Raw genomic sequence first — 13,320 nt, 5'->3', positions numbered from 1 at the left:
CCGCCCCAGAGATTTCCAAGAACACCTCTTCTGTGGGGTTTGTAACATAGAAGACTTTTTGGAGGTGTATCTCCAGGGTTTGTCCCTGTATCTGAGAATTCTCACACCTACCACCGTTCCCAAGAGGGGGTCCTGCTGTTCCCTGCCCCGTGCCCCAGCACGCATGCTCCCGGAGCCGTAGGACAGGGGGGAGGGCTGGCCCAGAGGAAGTGCTCCGGAGGCTGAGCCAACCTCCCCCTCTACCCTGTGGACTCGGACCCGGGACACCTGGAGACCAGGTCAGCTAGTGTAGACACCAAACTTGTTAGGGTCATGAAAAGAACCGTCGTGGTCCAGCAGAGATGAGAAAGCCACTCTGCAAAGAGAGGGAGAGAGGAAAAGCAGATGCTCTGGGCAAGCAGAGAGGACAGATCTCGTGTCCTGAGAGAGGCCAGCCGGCAGACACCTACAGGGACCAGGAGACAGAGAGACAGCAAGACAGACAGAGACAGACGCACAGACAGAGAAGACAAAGGGACAGAAGACTGGCCTTGGCTCCCCACACAACCCCCTGCCCCCAGGCCTGGCTACTCTCCGCCAGCAACCCCGAGCTGGTCCCGCCACCGGCAGGCGCATCGGCCTTTCCTCTTAACCTAACGGACGACGGGACTCTGTCCCTTTCGGAAGAGTCCCTGGCTGAGTCAGTCACCAGACAGCGCTTGGCACGGAAGGGAGCTGGGGCTGCTATTTTGTGTCTGTTCTGGTAATCTATTTTTATCCTTTTTGGGGGGGGGGGGGGGGGGGGGGTGAGGGGAACACTCGGTGCTTTCTTTCCCCCAGAGGCCTGGGAATTAAGCATGTCAGTCAGTATAATAAAACTCCCCAAATATGTCTCTTTGTTCAGACAATGGTATTTTTTTTTTTCCTAGTCATTAAGTCAGGGCTGCTGCAAGAGTGACACTTAAGTGGCTGGGTTTTTATTTTTGTCCTCAAGGTACAAAAAGTACCGCTTACTTTCTTCTGTGTACGGGCGGGGTGATGTGTTCCAGAGCTTCGGAGAGCCGGGAATGCTTGATCTGTGTAGAGATCTGCCTTGGTCACCCCCTCTGCAGAGTCAAAAACCCCACAACAGCACGTTTTGAGACGTCTGCCCACCGGCTCGTAGCACACAGTGGGTACTCTCCAAACACATTTGAAAGGATGGGCAAGGGGCGTACACATGAGTGCTGTGGCCAGAACGTGGCTGCAGGGGGGCACAGGGGGAGCAAGGAGAGCAGGGGGCCGAGGATCTGGGCTTCAGGGGTGCTCTCTCCATTGCCTTTCCTGCCCTGAAGGCATGCTGAGGCTGGGGGGGGGGCGGGGGGGGGGGCCGCAGGCGCCTGCTCGCCTCTGGTCTGGCTTACCTGGAAGGACAGAAGGCTTTTCCAGGTCCACAGGAGCCGAGCTCTGGAGGGCGGGGGCCACAGGGGATCCGGGAAAGGGACCGGGCTGCCCGTTCCACATCACGACAGACACAGACACGCTGGCCGGACTCTGAGGACCTCATCACCATGAAGCTCTCCACGGCCTCCAGCGTCCCTGCCCCAACTCTGCCAGGGTGAAGGGGTGCCCAGCCTGAGCCCACCCCAGGGCACAGTGTGATCATAGGTCCTGGGAAGACTGTCTTGTGGGTCACCACCCGGGGCCCAGGGGCCTGCAGGGTCACAGAGCTGCAGCTGCCAGGGGTGGGCTGGGCGGCGACCTCCCCAGCGGACCTCTGGGGAGGGTCGAGGCTGCGCTGCTAGGCCTGACAACGTCCTGGCAGCGAGGCCACCCCTGCTCTGAGCGTTGATTCAGTCTTCCTTCCCTTGTGGCTCCAGGCCTGAGAGAAAGGACAGGGTGGGCAGGGCTCAGAGGGTGCTCCAAAAGTGTTGGTGGAGGGAGGAAGTGCTCTCCCTCTGCTGGTGGCCTTTAACCTCTGCCTTCACCAAAGGCCCCATGAGGCCCATTCTCTGCTTCTCTGCGCGCCCCATTGGAGATCACCTCCCATTGCCTTCCGGGCCTCAGGAGTCCTGGGAGCCTCACATTCCCTCAAGGACTCTGTGGTTTTCACTCCATGGTCTCAGGCTGTGACTGTTGCCCTGCGGAGTTCAAAGCTGTCTTGGTTATGAAGATTTTTGGAAAACTATTTAACTTTGTGTTTTCTGCTTAAAATTTGGGAGAAGTCTTTATTTTTTTTTCCATCAAGTTTTGGGATCCCACCAAGTTGTGTCTTAGGGTTAGTGGGCTTCTCATTTTAATTAGTGCAACATGACCTGTCTCAGTTCATTATAAAGTCTTCCACTCATTTATTTAACAAATATTAAAAGCTTACTATGACCTAGGCACTGTTTTGGGTTTTGTTTGGTTTTCTAAAAGATTTTATTTATTTATTTGAGAGCGAGAGAGAGCACAGGTGTGGCGGGGAGGGGCAGAGACAGAGGGAGGAGCCCAACGTGGGGCTCGATCCCGGGACCCTGAGATCCTGACCTGAGCTGAAGGCAGATGCTTAACCGCCTGAGCCACCCAGGCGCCCCTGTTTGTTTTCTTTAAAGTAAGCTCTAGGCGCAACATGGGGTTTGAACTCAGGACCTGGAGATCAAGAGTCACATGTTCTACGGACTGAGTCAGCCAGGCACTTCTGGGGGAAGCACTTTTTTAAGTTCTGGGGAGACAGCCGTGAAGAAAACAGACAAGACTCTCTGCCGGTGTGTGTGTGTGTGAGACAGACAGACAGACAGCAGGTGAGGGGGGCAGGGAGGAGGGAGAGGAAGAGGGAGAGGGAGAGAAAACATAAACACGTTTTGATTATTGATTCTGTTCCACTTAATTTATTCTGAAATTTCAGGGACTTTTTTGTCCCCCCCATATGTTCACATTTTCTCCTAGAGGTCCGGCACAGCCCCAGCTCTCCTTCCCTCTCGCCAGTGATTGCCCCCACACGCCACAAAGGTTTCTCTTGTCTCTCTTCTGTTTAATCATCCAACCTCCTGTAATCCTATTAACCAGAGGTTCCAGTGACAAGCTGAGGTGACGGGCCCCCAGCTCTCCTGCACTGTCCTTGTCTCATCCCCCCCGACAATAGGGAATAGCTGTTTTCTAAAATCTTCTTTCCTTTCATCTGAGAGATCTATTTCAGAGAATAGGATTATCAACAAGATTTCACTGCTTTCTCCTTTTACTTCTATGCTCGGGGCTTTCTCATGGGATCAGATTCATTTTCTTCCTCTTATACTGAGACTTCGTGAAATTCATGTGTAAATCCACCAAGAGCAAGTGGATTTTTTTTTTTTAAATCACCAAACCTTGTAGTACATACGTGCTCGAGAGGGAAGAGAAAGAAGAAAACAGAAAGAAGGGGGGAGGGGGAGGACAGTGTAGGTAGGGCTGAGGTCCTGCGTTCCGTGGCTCACAGCGGGTGTCCCTCAGGGAGCAATGGGAAGAAGGTGTGATGGGCATCCGTGCTTTGTCAGTGGGCCGGGTCCCCTGTGCCTCTAACGCTGCGAGCATCTCACGTGTGCTCTCCATACCACACAACCCATTAAGACAATCCAGCTCTGCCTGGTGCTCCACCAGAGAAGGAGCCATCTGTCTCCACTTGGAAGGGAAACAGGCTGAGCTGGAGTTTTCCTAGGTGGTGTGGTTCTGGAGAGAAATTTGTGGTCATGTAAGGGACTTTCACTAGACGCCACAACGTCTTACATGGGGAGCTGAGGATCCCATCCTCAGATGAGATGTGACCCTACTGTACCAGACATGTCAGCACCTCACACACATCTTGGGATCTCGTGGTCCCTTCTGATGGGCTGATGTCGGCAGACACCTCTCCCCGGAGCCTCCAATTTATAGGCCCTCCTGACAATTGATGGCTTGGGACAAATAGACAAGATGACCAATCGGATTCCTCCTCTCTGGAACCTGAAATTGGGAACAGCCAAAGAATAAGGCGGTTAGCCATAGGAGCTGAGTTTTGAAAGTCATGCACTGTCATTTCTGCAGGTCAGCCTCCACTCAATGTGGGGAGGGGACATCGTGTACACAGTTCATTAACTTAACATCTATGGGCTCCCAGGATGTGCCAGGCCCCATTCCAGGTACTGAGGATACAGAGATAAACAGGGTCCCTGTTCTCACAGCACTTACCCAGAGGCAAGCAATAAATACATGAGCAAGATGGTCAGAGAATGGCAGAAAGCCCTCAAGTTTTGGAGCAAAGCCGTGAACTCTTTTCACAAGCGACCGTTCTCCTTTTGGGAAACAGCTCTTGGCTCACTACTGGGTTTTGTTGTTGTTTGTAAGTTTTAAGTAGGAAAGAAGGGCTGGTGATGAGGTGAAGGAGACCGTGGAGGATCTGGGTCATCAATTCACTTTGGCCTCCCCAAACCATGGAATACTCTTTCTTGGTTTCGAGAATTCCCCACCATATGAACTCACAGCTCCCCATGGTGGAAATCAGGTTAAGTTCCCAGTCTCGCTTGCAGATGGAGCAGAGCATGTGACACAAGATGCCACCAATGAGATGCACCTGCACGAGGCTAAGGGACACTGAGAAGCAGATGCCAAGGAACCTTCTCTGGAGAATACAGCAGATCCATCTGGCTCCCAGAGGCGGCAGCGGCAGGCAGCCCAATGGTGCTCTCCAGCTTCAAGTGCCCACCTGGGCAACAGTGGTGTGTGCGTGCACGTGGCTCATACAAGGACTGATTGCTCATACAAGGTCCGGAGGTTAGTGCAAGTGGGCCAAGGACACGATGAGCCTGGGAAGGAGGCAAGGGCCAGGTCATGCCAGGCCTCACAGGCCAGGGGCAGGCATTCGGGTTTTGTTCTAAGGATGGTGGAAATCCATTAGAGGATTTCAAAGAGGGAGCAGCCTCCAGAATGCCCCCCACCGAGCCTCACCTCCTGGTATTTACAGCCTTGTGCAATCCCGTCCACACAGAGTATGGCTGATCTGTGCACCCACCAGGATACTACAGAAAGGGCAGCGTGTGACTTTCGAGGCTAGGTCATAAAAGACAGTGTGACTCTGCCTTGCTCTCTTAGATCGCTCCCTTGGGGGAAGCCAGCCACCCTGTTGTAAGGATGCTCAAGCAGCCCTATGGAGAGGTCCAACGGTGGGGCCCTGAGGTCTCCTGCCCACAGTCCTGTGAGACAGCTCAGAAGCAGATGCTCCAGCCCCGGTCAAGCCTTCAAATGACTACAACTCCAACTGACATCTTGACCACAACTTCCAGAAAGGGCCTGAGTCGGAACCACCCAGCTAAGCAGCTTCAAATCCTGACCCATAAGTGGGTGAGATCATAAGTGTTTGTTGTTCTAGGCCAGTGAGTTTAGGGGGATATTGCTACCTCTCTCCATTGTTCGCAGCTGGTGTCTCTTTTGCCTGGTGGGGGCCCATGCTTTCGTAGCTGGTAGGTATTTGGATTATCAGCCTTGAGTAGGAGTCATCACGTAGAGGGGAGTCATGAGTGAGATGAGACCAAATGGTGGAAGCAGAGAGAAAGGGGCGCTGTCGGGAGGGCTGAGTCACCCATGCTGTTTGGAAGAGAGCAGAGCAAAGACCTGCCACCTGCCCGGCTTGACTAGCGTCTTGGCTCTTCCTGTCCCTGGATTGTTCTCCTGGGCTCCTGAGCTGTGTGACCTCACTGTAGATGCCCCATGACTTGGGGTGATAAGAGTTCTCTTCCTCGCTCTACTCAAAGCAATTCTGAACCTGATGCTGGATGATTGGGCTGTTGTTCTGGTTCCTTCTCCTGGGCTGGGCAGAGTGCTCAGCCCAGCTATGGGCACCAGGCACAGGCCAGTGCCAGGAGCTACCTTCTGCCTCCACACAGTTATGGTCACATCCTGACCTCACATCAGCCTCCCCAGCCAGGTGGGATAAGGGGCTATGTGAAGGGAATCTGCTTCTTCTTCTCTCCCCATTTGGAGGGGCCTGGCTCACATGGATCCCACATTCTGAGTGACACTTCCTCTCTCCGTTCTGCCTGTGCCTCAGAGCCTGTTTGGGTTGATTTCAAGGACACTTGAATGGGTTTAGGGATAGGAGGTGCTGGAATGTCAGCTCATGATAATAATTTCCTGAAAATCAGACACACAGCATTTCCCCCAACTGGGACATCAATTCAAAAAATATTAAATAGAAAAAGTTCAGATACGAAAATCTAAAAAGTGAACTTGCCTTTCTCTTCCCACCCTCTGATTCTTTAGATCATCTCCAGTGTTTCTCGACTACAAACAGTCCTGCGATGAGCGTATTTGTTCGCTTAGCCATGTGCAGTTGAGCAGGTCTTTCCAAAGAAGAGATTCCTGGAAGATTATCTGCACATTTTACATGTTCGTAGGTTCTCCCAATGGCCCATCAAAAGACTCTACCAGCACATAATGACCACAGCATACAGGAGCATCCCCGTTCCTTTAGCCAATACTAGATATCATCAATTTTTAAATCTGCATTTCTCCGATCCCTAGCGAGCATACGTGTTCCTCTCACCTAGCAGCCATTTGAATTCTCCTGTGAGTTGCCTGTTCTTGTCGTTCAACCATTTATATATTTGGAATATAAAGCTTTATATTTGCTTTGAAGGGCCGCTCTATATTTTAGGGTCGTTATGCATGTTGTACCTGTTGTCTTTTATCTTTTTTTTTTTTTGTCTTTTTTTGTCTTTTATCTTTGATAGGGTCTCTAGCACTACAGATGTTTTAAATTTTGGGGGCCAAATCTGTCCATTTTTCCCTTTAGGGTTTCTAGATTTTGTGTCTTGCCTTAGGAAGGTTTCCCCCACCCCAAGAATATAAAAAAATATATTTTATCATATTTTCTTCCAGTCCCTTAAATTCCGTTTGCTAGCTAATGTCAAATTGCCCCCCAGAAAGGTTGTGCTACTTTACATCACACCAGCCTGTGTGCCCACACCCTCACTAGCCCTGAGCTCTGCAGTCTTTTCAAATTTTGCTAATAGTGAACCACAGGTATCTCCTTGTTTTAATTAGCATCTCTTTAATTATGAGTGAGGTCCAGAACCTTTTCATATGGGTATTAGTTCTCTGTATTTCATTTTCTGTGAACTGCCTGATCCTATCTGGGTCCCAGTTTTTCAGCTGGGTGTTGGCCTTTATCCTATTGATAAAGGACTCATTGTTTACAAAGGAAATGAGCCCTGCGTCCCACCCGGCGTTCCCCCAGTTTGTCCTTATCTCTCTGCTGTCCGTGAAAGGCATGTGTAACCAGCTGCTGGGCGCAGTGGATGGGGCAGGAGGCAGTCCTCACCACACTCCACCTGTCGCCTGGTCAGCTCCCTGGACCTTACTCCCACCCCCCCCCGCCGCCCCCCGCAGCCCCCCGCACCTGGTGCACCCCTAGAGCCAGCCCTCTCTCTTCCCGGCATCCTTTTCTGAACATCTAAGTTTAGATTTTTACCTTCAACTCAATCCCATCTGCTTGCCTTTCACTTTCCAGCATCCTTTTTTTTTTGCTTTTATTTTTATTTTATTATTTTTTAAAAGATTTTATTTATTTATTTGACAGAGAGAAACACAGCGAGAGAGGGAACACAAGCAGGGGGAGTGGGAGAGGGAGAAGCAGGCTCTCCGCGGAGCAGGGAGCCCGATGCGGGGCTCGATCCCGGCACTCTGGGATCATGACCTGAGCCGAAGGCAGACGCTTAACCGACTGAGCCACCCAGGCGCCCCCAGCATCCTTTATTTCTCATAATCTCTGATACTGAAGGATATCAGTTTGCAGCTTCTAGCCCTCTGACAGAGGCTTTAAATACAGATCTCCCGGGGCGCCTGGGTGGCCCCGACGGTTAAGCGTCTGCCTTCGGCTCAGGTCGTGATCCCGGGGTCCTGGGATCGAGCCCCGCATCGGGCTCCCTGCTCGGCGGGAAGCCTGCTTCTCCCACTTCTCCCGGCTTGTGCTCTCTCTCGCTATCTCTGTCACTATCTCCGTGTCTCTCTCTCTCTCTCAAATAAATAGATACAATATTTAAAAAAAAAAATACATACCCTCTCGGTCACGTTTAGAGGGTTGCGTCGGAGCGCGGGGGCCCCGAGCCGCCAAGACCGTCTCTCACCGCCGCCGCCTCCGTACTCCTCCGACGTCCTTCTCGTCCTGGGTCTTGTGGGTGTCCAGTTGATTTTTCTCTTGCGTGTCAACTGTACTCAAAAAAATATAGATATATCAATATAAATAAATATATAAAATGTTCTCCAGGTTTTTGGGTCTAGAATCATGTCACCTGGAAATAATGATCATTTTACCAAAAAACATCTTAAGCCACGCACGCATTCACACAAACCAGATGACCAGACCATTTTGAATTGGAGAAGAGGGAAAAAAAAAAAAATATCAACTTCGGGGCGCGAGGCTGCGGGTGGGCACGTGCCCGGGGGGCGGCGGGCCGGGGCCGCGAAGGCGTGTGCGGGCAGCGGGAGGCCGCCAGGGCCTGCTTCACGGCCGGCAGCCCGGTCTCCGCTTCGCGTTCAAGTTCAGGTGTGGCTTCGTGGGCAGTCACGTACTTACATTAACGCTGGTCATCAATGGATGTCATAATAATACGATCGGTCAGAGGCATCTCTCGGGCTTCCTTGAGCCTGGGCCCACGGGCACGTCGGAAACGCTGGGTGCCTTCTCGGCCTCTCCTTGTGCTGTTTCTCTGTTTTGTTTTGTTTTTGTAGAGAGTGACAGAGAGCGCTCGTAGGGGAGGGGCCGGGGAGGGGAGCGGGGGGGGGGGGAAGGGCAGAGGGCGAGGGAGAGAATCTCAAGCAGGCTCCACACCCAGCACAGAGCCCCACACAGGGCTGGATCCCGGGACCCCGAGATGGTGACCTGAGCCGAAATCAAGAGCTGGATACTTAAGGGACTGAGCCCCCCGGGGCGCCCCTCTTTCTCGGTTTTTGAGCCATTCCTTCCCCCGTCTCTCCATTTGGTTCTTTTCCAAGTCTCAAAGTCTCCCCTGCACCCTGCCCTCGCCCATCCCTTCCTGCTTCCATGTCCTCCTCAGCGTGTTCCCCAGAACATCAGTCTCAAACGTAGCAATACCACCTGTAGATCCTGTTTCTCATGCCCAGGCTGACCATACGTCTCTTCGCGCCAGGCCCTGTTTATGCCCAAGGAGTGGGCATGCTCTGCCACCAAGCCCGCGTGAAGGCTTTGTCCCGGCACAATTCCTAACAGCACCTCCTTTCACTCTCACCAAGTGTTCTGGTTTGGATGACAACTTTTAAGGAAACTGGGCTAGCTGGAACCTAGATTATCCTAGCAAGATGCTGGTGGGCAGAGCATGGAAAACTGGGTCTATAGCTGCCCCTCACTAGCCCAGAACTCTGGCTCCCGTGCTCACTCTCCTGGGGCAGACCGCCATTATGTTAGGGAGGTGGCCATCACTGCCCCCTGGATATTTGGGCGCCTTTGCAAACTGGCCTTCCGCGATTTCTATGACTCCAAGGCTCTTTATTTATGTTCTCTCTGTCCCCACCTCTCTAATATGAACTGACCAGATCTTCTCCCTGTTTCCCTTCGTGAGCCTGACTATGAAAGAGGCCGTGTGGTCCCAATACTCCCGGGAAGGGCAGCTGCGCTCTGAGTGTTCCCCCACCCCCCGCCCCACCCCACAGTGGTTACCAAAGGTTGGGGCTTCTGAATCTTCTTGTCCAAATTTACAGATGTGTCCTAGAGGCAGAGGCCTGGGGCTCTCCACTCAGACTGAGCTGTCTTGGAGAGGGTGCCGATGGAGATGATGACTTTGGGTGCCATTTAGTTGGGCACTGGGTTGTCTGAACTGGTTAAGACACAGTCCTCACCTCAAGTTTCTCACAGACAAGAGGGAAGGCAGACTCTACAACAAAATCAGCCCTATGGCTAGTAAAGTGAATCTGTGGGACAAAGTAGGAAAGAGGAAATGGACAGAGAAGGTGTATCAGTCAGCTATCACAACAATGCTCTGTAACAAATGACGCCATCATTCAATGGCTTCCGTTAGCAGCATTTACTTCTGACTCCCGTGTCAGCAGATTGACTGGGGCAGCCCTGCCAACTTCAGCTGGGCAGCTAGATTGGCTCCTGGGCAGGGGTTTGGTTGAGGTCTGCCTTGTCTCATTCTTGTGGACCCACGGGACAATGCAGGGAGAGACTGTGCCCACAGCAATGACAGCAGCCCAAGTAGAGGGCATGCTCTGCCACCAAGCCCATGTCAAGGCTCTGCTCCAGCCCAGTCTCCAAACATCTCATTGGCCAAAGGGGCTGGAGGTATACTCCTCCCGCAATGGAAGCGGAAGGAACTATGTACTTGCCAAATAATAATCCAAGCTTCCCAGAAGGCTTCACAGAGGAGGTGTCATTTGACCTAGGCCTTAAAGGAGAAGCTGGATTTTTCCCAAGTGAAGATAGGCTAGGGCACGGCTGTCCAAGGGATGGAAGGATGGGGGTGGGGGTAGCGATGGGAAGCGTGGTCATGGAGGTCCCCTGGGCTAGAAGCCTGGCATGTGCTCTCCTTGAACACAGTACTCTCCCCACCCCCACCCACCCGTCATTTCCCTCATTTCCAGAGTCTGAAACTTCAGCTACGTATCAAGGTCAAGACTCGGTTTTCGGCAAGGAGTCACAATGGAAAGTGTAGTGGCTGTTCCCACACTGGGGAACTGTGCCAGTTTCACCCAGCATAAATCAGCCGATGTTATAGCCCACCTGCCCCCATTACAGAGTTCAGGTCTCCAGTCCTGCAGCCCAGAGGCTCCAGCCCTGAGGCTGGGACGAACACAGCCCTCAGGGAAGGGACTCCTTGAAGGCCAAGTCAAGCCAGCAGGAGCACCACCAAAATAAAGCGAACTCAGGAGCGGGACTGGGAAGGCCATTTGAAAAGCGCTGGCAGGGAGCGGAGGACCCATGAGCACACGGAACTGGGCCAGACAATGGTGGGAAGGATGGTTTCAGGACAGGATGCACACAGCACAAACCTTGACAATGTAAAAATAAGAAGTCACGGCTTCTGGGAGGGGGAAGGGGATGGGAAGTGGGTGAGCTCATTTCCTCATCCTAAATCACGGGCTGTCAAGAGATGCCATCTACCGTGGAAACATGCTTCAAGAAAGGAATCCAGCCTCTCGGTATTTTTCTTTCCTTCTAGGGAAATAATTTAGAAACATAAGAAGCACAATTATTTGCAGCCGGGCAATTTCTTTGCTTACATCCAGGCTTCCTTTCCTTCTGTGAAATTTAAGTACTTTTCCCAGAAGAGCATGTATTGTACGAGAGCCCTTTTCTTGGAAAGCTTTCTCCATCCATCTATCTGTCCTTCCCTCGGAAGATGGACATGGAAAGGGGTCTCCGTCAGCGTTTCTGGGGGTGCTGGCTTTCGGAACCATTTGGACGTTTTCTGTTTGTACTCTTCAGTGTTACATGAGTTTCTTATAATGAGTGGGCATGACTGTTATACAAGCAGAGCCTTAAAAAACAACACATTTCTGGAAAAGAGACAATCCTGCCATGGTGGGGGCGGGGGAATGCCCTCTGAGCTCCCCGCCACAGAGAGGGTAGGAGTTGTCCCTGGGGCAGGTGGGGGCGGGGCCACCCCCACCCCCCTGCTGCGAGGTCCCCTCAGGAGGGCGAAGTCCCCGCGACTCCTGGAGCTCCCCGTGCACGGCCACAGGGAGGCACTGGGCCCTGGGCTCGGAGCAGGTGGCCGAGCCTCTCCGGGGCTGCGTCTTCCTCTAAACCCAGGAAGTCACCCTTGCCCTGCCTTACTCTCAGGTGGCTGTGAGGGACATGTGATGTTGCAGTGTCTGTCGTCCGCGGCTGAGGGGCCACTAGACAGACTTCTTAGTGTACTCTTCCAACAGGGGATCCAGTTTGAACCAGCACCGCCTCCAGCCCGGTCTGAAGGCTCCATGTAAGAGGGTCAGGTGGCTCTCTCCCCTGTTTCTGGGTCCGAACAGCCACGCATGTGGTCTCAGCTCCATCTAGTGTCCACACTGGGACACGGTCACATGTGACAGGCTTATTATAAAATCCTCATTTCCATACTTGCAAAGGGTACCGCATTCATTGGGCAAACAGGCTGTACGTAAGATCAGTTTAAAACATTCCTCTCTGTCCTAAGATTTGGTATTTCAAAGCAAGCATTATACAGGTTCAGTACTACTAAAGATTTGTGCCTCCTGTCTTTGGAAGGACAGCATACTCCGCACAACAAGTAATACAATAATTGACATTTATTGAATGTTTACCATGTGCTGGGCACAATTCCAGGTCCTTTAATTGTGTGAGTTCATTATACCCTCCACAGCGCTATGAAATGGTGGTGTGTGTGTGTGGGGGGGTGCTTATTGTCCCATTTCATAGATAGGAACACTGAGGCACAGAGATAAAAGCAAAATCTGTCACTTTTGATTTCTGAGGGCAGGTAGGGGCTGTGTCACGGAGCTGGAGATGAGGAGGCAGCCAGACGGGAAGCCCCTGCCAGGCTGAGCAGAGAGGGAATGGGGGCTGAGACAGCCCTGGGACCCGGGCTGGCTCTGAGCAGTGAAGGGGGACGAGGGTGCAGGCTGGCTCACGTCCAGCTTTTGTGTCAGGGCGGAGGCTGTGGTCTGAGAGGGAGCATGCAGGAGTGGGCAGTTTGAGAATATTCACTGAGCGCCTACATGCCCGGCTCGGAGATACAGACTTCAAGTGCGCAGGCATGGCCCCCGTCCTCGCGGGCTAGAGCCCCGTGGGGAAGGTGGGTGTCGAAGGCTGATTCTGAGCGCTTGCTGGTGCACAGAGATCTACAAAGGACGAGGGCAGCAGGCGGCATGGGATGGAGTGCGGGTGAACCTGAGCTAACAGGCAGATGGGGTAGGAGGCTGAAGGTGCAGGTCGTCAACTTGGAGGACTGGACGGTTGATCCGAAGAAAATGAGGAGGATACGCAGAGGAGATGGACGTGTGACCTGAGGGCACAGGAAGGGGGTTTACTGGAGCCAAGGAGCGGAAAGTGAGTGGCCACGGGGCTCGAGGGTCAGGGAAGGGCCAGGAGGAGAGGGACTGGAGGGGCCCCCGGGGGTGGGTTGGGCAGAGGGGTTTGCAGCCGGGGCTGTGGATGCGAAGAGCAGGGAATGAGTGGAACATGAGCAACTCTTTCAGGAGGGGAAGCAGAGAAGGTTGTGGTCCAAGGAGAAGCCGGGTTGAGGAAGGCTTGTTTGCCTCTGTTTGTTCTTAGCAAGGAGGCGACAAGGCATACGTGTGGGCTGACGGGGAGGACCACGGAGGGCTGGGCTGACGGGGAGGACCACGGAGGGCTGGGCTGACGGGGAGGACCACGGAGGGCTGGGCTGACGGGGAGGACCA

General features: G+C 52.9%; 1 long non-coding RNA gene across 1 annotated transcript; it reads right to left on the bottom strand.

The window, feature by feature from the left end:
- Nucleotides 1-943: 943 nt before the first annotated feature.
- On the bottom strand, nt 944-8,046 carry LOC141370777 (uncharacterized). The gene is made up of 4 exons (XR_012375116.1): nt 8,005-8,046; nt 3,764-3,915; nt 1,383-2,099; nt 944-1,085 (listed from the first exon to the last, which is right to left on the bottom strand). It is a non-coding gene; the product is annotated as an uncharacterized lncRNA (long non-coding RNA).
- Between the last annotated feature and the right edge of the window lie 5,274 nt (nt 8,047-13,320).

This window comes from Callorhinus ursinus, unplaced genomic scaffold (genome assembly GCF_003265705.2).
Source record: "Callorhinus ursinus isolate GAN/ISIS: 27379988/994484 unplaced genomic scaffold, GSC_fseal_2.0 scaffold45, whole genome shotgun sequence".
Taxonomy (NCBI): Eukaryota; Metazoa; Chordata; class Mammalia; order Carnivora; family Otariidae; genus Callorhinus; species Callorhinus ursinus.
The sequence above is the reverse complement of the archived record's forward strand: the minus strand, read 5'-3'. Positions and strand labels throughout refer to the sequence as shown.